Here is a 9408-nt window from a genome sequence, read left to right as displayed (position 1 = left end):
AGAGTGACGTTCGAAATGCTGCCCGATATTTCAAGGTTGGAACAGATTCGAAGGTGGCCTAAGCTTGGAGTCTTTCAAGCTATGGTTGTTACAGGACACGGACTTAAAAAACAACGACTACTTCAACTCGGCCTTGCGGACAGCGATCGCTGTAGCTGGGAGAGATTGAGGATAGTCAACGTAGTTTTCCCATGTCGATTATACGACATTCCACGGCAAAGGCTTCTTAGCCAATTAGGGGTTTCCTCTCCCCATGAGTTGCAGCAGCTTTTTGAATCTGAAATTGTATATAAAGTTTTTTTGACATATCTAAAAGTTGTAAATACTATTCGTAGTGCTCAGGGCACTACTTGAACCAAAGTAGGTTCAGTATTCCCGCATGCTTGGGGATGTTAGTTTTGTATTGCAACTGCTTGAAGTTGCTATTTTGTTTGTATATTGTGTATATAATATTGTTTGACTTCTAAACTGATGTAAATAACACTCTTTAGACGTCTGAATTGAAGTAGTTTTCTTGATTGTGGGTAAGATCAAAGCAATCAGAATTCTATAAACATAGAGCTACAACGTTGTGTTAATAAGGATAGTAGCGACCTGCCTCCATGGGGCTAGGGAGGGTAAACTTCCTGGCGGTAAGACGAGTTCTTGCCGTTAGGAAGGCTAAATAGGTCGAAAGTAGCTAAAATCGTGTTGTTCAGCCTTTGCTCAGGGAACGCTCCAATGAGTGTACATATGATGATGATGTTCCAACAAATTCTGCTCACAATGCTGGTGGATTAGCGATGGTAAGAAGCTGCGCTCGGGTGACTTCGTCAATCTGCTGCAGACACGCATCAGTGCCCCACCAACACTCGTGAGGACTCCACGGGTCGCTCCCAGATCTGTTGGGCAGGCTGTCTTGTGTCCGAGTCGGCCCCATGTTTCCCAGCTGTGTCATCGGATGCATGACACCATTGTTGTTGTCTTTAGCAGCGGGGTTGGTTGGTGTTGAAGGAGCCACATTACCGCACTTCAGAGGGTCTCCAGAAACCTGACTAGTCTGTCATCGTGATGGAGAGGTTGTTATCCTTGATGCCCAAGTGGCGGCCATGGCTTCCCACTTCATATAATTGGGCTAAAGTGCACTATCAATCCAACAGAAGTCTCCTTCGCTTGGTCCAAAGTGAACTTAGAGCACCTCCAGTTGCCTGCTCCCTGGGTATCACCTGTTCTCAAGATTATTGCAGTCCATGCACTGCAAGGGATACATTCTGGTGCATTCTGACATGATGCTCTTGCCTTGTCCTGCTTCTTCTGAACACCACAGCCATAATAGTGGGAATATTAAAAAAAAAAAAAAAAAAAAGCCGTGGTAAACAACATTCGGTAATGGGGGTTCCGAAAACTCCCATGATGTTTGTGATTGTCCTCATGCATGATAGGTCCATTTTTCTTTTGTGAGAGAGCATCACAAGAAATTTATCTTGATATGCTACAGGAGTTTGTCATCCCTCAGCTGAAAGAATTTCAGTCATTGATCATCATTCAACAGGTAAAAAAAAAAAGTAAAGTGCAGCCATTATCAACCCAATGCAGGATGGAAGCCTCCTCAACAATTCATGTTGAGGGAAATGGACCATAATCTGCCACGCTGGTCCAGTGCGGGTTGGCAGATCGACCGTATTCAGCAGTCAGGGGCTTGAACCCCGGTCTACTCAAAGAGCGTGTGCTACTGCACTCCCGCTCCTGCCCACTCGGCTACGGAGGCCATTCAACAGGATGGCGCACCTTCACATGGAGTGTGAACGTTTGTCATTTTCTGGATGAAACTTCCTCAATGAATGGGCAATACTGAACCATTTGCCTGCCCTCCATACTCCCCTGACTTCACACTTTTAGACTTCTTCCTGTGGGAGTACTTCTAGTATTTTGTGTACAGATCACTTGTTACTAATATTGAAATTTGCACAGTGATAACCGAAGCAGTCAAAACCATGAGTGTTGATATGCTGGACCATATATGGCAAGAAGTGAATTTTGCCTTGAGTTCTAAAGGTGCACATGTTGAGGTGTATTGAATGGCATTTTGAAGAATATAAACCTTTGAATTTTGCATTGCTCTGTCTTTTGGTTGTGACTTAATTAAATTTTAAAATAGGACCAGGACTTTAGATACCTTGTACACAATTGCATAATCTTTATGTTGAAGAATCTTTTATTGGTGAGAAATCATTTGCATTATTAATATTTAAGTTGAGCAATTCAGAAATCACAAAAATCTGAATTTATCAGTGAAATTTGTGGAAAGTGAATGATTTTCAAAAGTATTTTTAATAACATGAGTTCACTTATGTGAAGCCTTGTGAAATGTGTAGAGTCACATAGAGAGTTCAGAGTAATGAGAAAACCTTTCATTTGCGAATTTATTTCATGATCACATAATCTTCAAGTGCATATTGAAACTTGCACTGAAGAAAAGTCTTTTGCACGTAAAAATCATGAGAAATCATTTACTCTCAAATTATACAGACGATTACAATAAATTTGTGTTAATTGAGTAACTTTTATTGAGCCATTTTTATAATGGAATTCTTCAAGAATATAAAAATCATTCTGAGACTTTTTTATATTATTATATTATATTTTTTATATTATAAGTGTTGGCAAAACTTTCAAACTTGTTTATTGTGGTGCCCACAGGAAATGCTTTTTAAGAAAGAGGCTACGAGTATTTTCTTTTGAAGAAAATTCTTTTCCATAATAATACTGGGAACATCCTTTAAAGCTTCTGTATACCCACCTGTGAATAGATTCTTCCAACAGGATAATACAATATGTCACAAAGCTAGAAATGTATAGAACTGCTTCAGGGAACTTGAGAGGTGAATGCAGCCTACTGCAGTGACCTCTCCAGTCACAAGATCTCAGTCCAGTTGAGGTTGAATGAGCTTTTTGGAATAGAGATCCACAATCAACCTGAGTCAGCATGAATTAGCCTATGGAACACTTTCAATGTATCCAGCCCATGCTGGTACAAGTTAAAACTGTTTTGAGGGCTAAAGGGGAAGGGAGCCCTACTGTTTTTAGGTAAGTGTACCTAATAAAGTGGTCACTCACTGTGATAACAGACGAGAAGGAAACTTTGTTTCTACAATTTTTAATATTGAGTATTTTAGGTGGTCACAATTAAAGTATTCCAACTTAGAGCTATTTGGAGTGTGATCTAATAGAGATGCAAACAAATTTACCAGGTGTGTTCTTTGGAAAAGAAATGAAATTAAAAGTTTATTGTTATTTTTATTGATGTATGATTTTTTCTGAGCTGTGGTCAGGACATGTACCATATTTATTTTTGAAAATTGATCACTGAATTGTGAAAGTGGAATTACCACTGCATATGGTAATTCCTGTTTGAAGTGTCATCAGTGAGCAGGTAGACATTTGAAGACCATAGCAACCCACTGACGAAAGTATCCACAATATGTTAAATGCAAGAGGGTGTACAAAAATTAAATTAAATTGATTGGCAAAAGCTGGTGCTGTAAGTATAATATAAAACATAATTGTAAGACTCCAAACACAAGTCTGGGCAGTGGAACACTAAATAAAACAGCAACACACTTTTTCACTGGAGCAGTGCAATACCAAGGCTACTTGTGGCACAGGTGCTTCCACAATATGAGAACATTGCACTAAGCACTTAATTTATAATTTGATATATATATTTTTTTTTTTTTTCATTTCTTAATTGAATTTCACCTTCTATCTGCTACTTGAAGGACCTCTCTTTATTTCCCACAGTTATAGATTAAAATATATAATTAAAAGACAAATAAAAATTTTTTGGATACTGGCATGAAAGCTTAGAGCAGTGGTTTTCAACCTTTTTTGAATAACACCACCCCTAAGTAATTTATTTTATTTTGCAGCACCCCTACTCAATTTTCTGCCTGTTAGATCCAATTCTATGTGTGTGTGTGTTTATATATATATATATAATATTAAAAAATATATGTTATATGATTTTTATTTCAATAATATAATTATAAAAATTACATTTCATAATACAAATTATATATATACAGTATATAATTTTATTCTTCATATAGAGGTATTAAGTAAACATCAATTATAGATCACCACAACATTAAAAAAATACTGTACACCTTTTTATAATGAAATAAACATTATAAATGAATAAAATATGATTAAAAAATGATACGTTTAAATAACTTAAACCCAAATTACACGGCACCCCGGTTGAAAACCACTGGCTTAGAGCATCTTGCACCTCTGGTCAACAAATGCCAAGAAAGCATGTATGTGTAGTCTGCACACAATAAAATGACATGCTTTACACAAATTTTCATTTCAAGTATGTGTTGTAACCACAGATCAGGCTCATACAACCTTTTTGTGGTTTGCTGAACTCATCATTACAAGTTGCATGATGAATGATTGATTTAATTTTGTGTACTGTTGTAATTATGTGCTCACTTTTCATTGTCGGCATTCTTTTTAATTTTTTTTGTAATACCAAATCAGGTAAATAGATATCTAAAAATAGAAAATCACAAAAAAAAAAAGAAAGAAAATCAAAGAAATTCTATATGGAAGCTACAAGTGGTACCATAATATCTGCTTTAAACATTCAAAAGTACTTGTTTTTTCGTTTGTGAATAAGAAAATTAGCAGTAACATTTGTGAGTGCTTTTTTTTTTTTGCTAATTCTGCTCCTTTTGCATGTTTTCCTTGCTGCTGCTATTTTTTTTTTTTTTTTTTATGTGAAACAGAAATGAAGCAAATTACATCACTTCGCTTAATGCAGTCACTAGTATTGATTCTTTGATGCGAAAACATCAAGAATCAATGCTAGTAACTGCATTAGCATCAAGGCACAATCGCATCCCAGTGATGTTATTTTGTTTGTCAAGTGGGTAGTCTAAAACCATTTTGTCACGAAAATGTGAAATGGAAATGAAGTCAATTACATTACTTCCTAAATGATGCTAATACAATCACTAACATCATTCAGTATTGTAGGTAGCAGCCATGAGCATAAAATGTTAACATCATTCATAACTTCGGTTCTAGCTGTTCGATTTTAAGACGGTTCTGAATTTTGTCAAAGGTGTTTTCACAAAAAACAACTTTTGTGCATACAGGGTATATATGGGCTGGCTCTTCCATTTGAATTAGGGATACATTTGGAGATATACAAATGTTTCTGAATTAACAAAGGGTGACAAGTAATTACAGACCTTTTAGTTTAACTTCTGTCTGGGAAAAATAATGGAGTCCAACTGATTAAAGAAGCATTGCAGGATCATCTAGACAAGACTGCAGTAACAATTCAGACACAGCATGGGTTTGTTAAGGGGAAGTCTTGTTGAACAATTTGAATACTATGATGTGGTTACAAAGGAACTGGATGCAAAAAATATTTTCATGTCATAGACTTCAATTTTAGGAAAGCTTTTGATACAGTTGCACATGGAAGACTATTGTACAAATTGGAGCAGTATGGCATTAAGGGCAAGTTGCTACAATGGATAATAAGGGTGGTTGAGTGGGAGAAGACGGAGTGGTAATCAAGGGACACTGCTCTTTGTGGACTATCCCAGCAGTGGCACATTATCCTATAGGCAAAAAAGACATCTGTCTAGGGTCAAGTTCGGGGGGGGGGGGGGGGGGGGCAAAATTACTGTTTCAAAAACTCATTGCTGCTTTTTACTATTATTTTTATTGGAAACTGAACTTTATGCCTCCAAAGGTCAAAGAACTTTACTGGAAGCTTAATTTGAAAATTGTTTTTTCAAAATGGTTTTACTGATTTTGATGAAATTTTATATGTACCCCTTCCGTAAATAGTTAATTGAAAAATAAGACTGCCTTGAAATGGAATTTGGGGCCCAAAATTCCATTTTGCCTTGTGCCCTATGATGGGTATATGTGCCAGTGTTCGGCCCATTGCTGTTTTCAATATTTATCAATATTAATGAAAGTGTATCAGGCTTAATGTCCCATTTTTGTAGATGATACAAAGGTTGGCAGGGTTGTTAATGACACTATGCTTCTGCAACAGGATCTAGAAAAGATGGGCTGGGAAGTGGCAACTGAAGTTTAACATTTCTTGCAGTCCCGTGAGATGAGAGGGTGATAGGAGAGGTAAGTTGTGCGCTGCTTAAAGTCAGTAGGGTAATTTAGACAAATGCAAAGTACTGCATACCAACTGTGATACTATACTCAGGTGGTAGAGAATGAAAAAGACCTGGGGGTTAATTCTGCAGTCAGATATGAAGTTATCTGAGCAGTGCAGACAAGCTGCTAGAGCAGCATAGGTGCCTTGTCAATGATATACAGGAATTTTGCTAGTGGGGAAAAGGAGGTGATTATCCCTTTGTATAAGGCATACAAAGCCACTGGAAGTACCTTGAGTACTGCATACAGGTCTGGAGGCCTGATTTTAGGAAGAAAGAGCAAGGGTGGTCCTCTTACCAAGAAAGGCATAAATTCTGCAAATTGCAGCATCTGAAGACTTAGATTCCTGCGAGGTGATCTGATTGTGGTGGTATAAGGCCTTGAATAGTTTGAGCAGGCTCGGTGCTGATGGGATTCTTATTCTTAGCCATTAGCCAGCGGGTAGTTGATTGCTGGAACAAACATCCATCTGTCATTGTGGAAGTTGACAGCTTAACTAAATTCAAGGAAGAACTGGACAAACTTTTAGAGTGTGAAATGGAATTTTTTTTTTTTGCTGATGCTGTATAAGATTTCTTTCTTGCACCATATGCTTTTACTAATGCTAATTTCAAGGTAATTTTGGTTACGATCTGAATCATAGTTTTCTCCAGGTTGTATTCACATTTGATGTCTTCACTTTCTTTTGTGTGTTTTGGTTCATGGTCCGAAATGGGATCATTACGGATTGATTCCTCTTGCCAAAGGAATCAAGTAAACATAGAACGTGTAAAATTGGCATACAGAGTACCTTTCTACTTAAATGATGCTTCAATTTGGTGATAAACATTTCAAGTGATGTATTTTTACTCAGCTCGATGTTTCGTGGCATGCTTTTTAATATTTCTGTTAAAACAAAGTGAGAGATGCTGAAAACCGAATATTGGGATAATTTTCAATTATGTTAAGTGAGCTATCAGTATACTGTGCAGCTCTGGGAACTTTTCTTTGATCTCTGCACTTGTTTTATATTGGAATAGTTGCAGAGAAGAGCAGTAAGCTTACTGAGGGGAAACAATGAACTTCAAGAAAGGCTTCAAAACCATGCACTTCTGAAAAGCCCTGATCGAAGTGTTTAAGGTTTTGAATAAACTACATGCTAATGGCTTCTCCCCTTTCTTAGACAACACACAAAGGCATATATTGAAATTGAGGGTGTGCAGTAATCTGCTTTCAGCCAGAAGCTGAAAGCAAATTTCTGGTGTTGTGAAAGTGGATAGTTTGAATAAATTCAAGGAAGAACTAGACAGTCTTTTGGAGAACGAGCATTCCGGTACTATTTTTTTCAGCAGTACACCTCTGGATGCAAGACTGCAAAGCGAAATGAGTGTGAGTTGGCATGTTGTTCATCTGGCCATGCAGTTACTGGGAGGTGTGATCAAGGGAAGGCCACCTCCCAGCATCTGTCCACAGCACAAGGAGCTTGGCCAGCACTGAAGAGGGACATTGACTAGACTGGCTCTGCTCTGGCCATGACAAGAGCAGAGGTGGCCTAAAGAGAGATATAAAACACATAGGATTGAGAAGAACAGATAAAGCGGTGGGGATGATTACAGGGAAGGCATCCCCATAGCAACTGCTGAGAGTGAACCTGAAGTATGTGGGAGCCCTGAAGAAGGCTGGGATAGGGTGCCAATAAAAGTAAAATGATGACAGGCACGGAAAGCCAGTGTTTGCATGGCAATCATTGAATACCCATACCCATACAGGAAGGGCCCAAGGGACTGACCACCAAAAAAGAATCAAAGCCAACAGATGGTGGTAAGATTACAAGTGCCTGTGGTAAGAGGCACAGAATGCAAACGAAATACTGCACCCGAGATAGTTCAAGCAGGCACTGTGTCCAAAGTAGTTGGGTTCACTTTGCATGTAGTCTTTGCCTTTGAAAGGTGCAGTGTTGGAATATGGCTTTAGCATGAGGAGCTCGAGGCTTCTTCGGATAAGCTGATGTTCAGGTTGCAATGTCATGATACCCAGCGCTTATAGTAGGTTCAATGGTAAGGTCAAGACAGATTGGAAATTTCCTCATTCCCACAAGAACAGAGTGCATCTCCCTAGATTCCCAGATCCCACAATTTACTGTTAAAGGGTCCATGTCCTGTGAGGAGAAAAGTTTGGTATGTTTGGATTCAGTCATGAAGTGGTTGTCTTATTCACAATAGCCACATTTGGAAAAAATTTCTGGTGATTTCACCTTTTGCACTGGCTGTCCACCTGTTCTGCCACCAGCTTCCAGATACATTTGTTCTCGCGATGGATATCGGTGCCTATCTTAATTCTGGTATTGAAGATCTCTGCAGTTTTATTGCATTTAACAGCATGAAATAGCCAGCAGTAGGCAATGTGGAGAACAAGGTCAAGGCGTATTTGTTTAATAGGAGTCTCCAGGGTTCCCCTGTAAACTGCTGCAGCATCTGAAAAGGCAAAAAACCAAGGCCGGCAAGTGTATGTATGTACGTGTGTAAATGTGGTGTTATGTTGAGTGCCGGCACCTGGCAAATTTGCACCCAGGAGCCCCCTGACTCCCGACTATGGCCATGAGGAGCCTTCTACCTGAGACATCAGGCAAGCCTGGAACTGAAAGGAAGATAGGAAATAGATTTAGTTAGGCAGATGGGGAGGAAAAGCAGATAGAAGAAGGGGAAGAAAAAGACATCCCCGAAAATAAAGAAGTTAGAAAAGAAAGTTTAAAGAGCAAGACAGGGAAACCATCAAAATAATTATTTAGATAACAGAATAAGTTATTACCAATGCACACTTAGCAGAAGTCCAAAGCTCGTGGACTAACAGCCAAAGCATCTCATAGTGCAAGCTGTTAACATAATCTAAACTTTAATACCAAAGTTTCCATGTGCTATTAACATTACTAAATTTATATTACAAATATACAGTGATTGTCCATACCGATACCATGGTAAAAAGAACTTAACAGCTTTACAGGAGAATTATCCCCTACAACTAGAAACCCTTGTAATGTAAACCGTTAAAAGAACAATGCCAAACTTATAATACAACATACAGCAATTACAAAGATACGTATCAAGCTAAAACATCAACACAGCTATGAGGGGAGAGTAATCCCTAATATTTTAGGCAAGACAACAGCGCCAGTTCCAAACTAATACAGTTCAAACCCTGTGAGAGGGAAGTCAACTAAAGATTCAACTTTGTATGTATCTTACAATTCAT

The sequence above is a fragment of the Mastigoproctus giganteus genome, chromosome 7 (assembly GCF_048544385.1).
Source record: "Mastigoproctus giganteus isolate SK-2022 chromosome 7, ASM4854438v1, whole genome shotgun sequence".
Classification (NCBI taxonomy): Eukaryota; Metazoa; Arthropoda; class Arachnida; order Uropygi; family Thelyphonidae; genus Mastigoproctus; species Mastigoproctus giganteus.
This window is presented reverse-complemented; position numbering follows the sequence as displayed.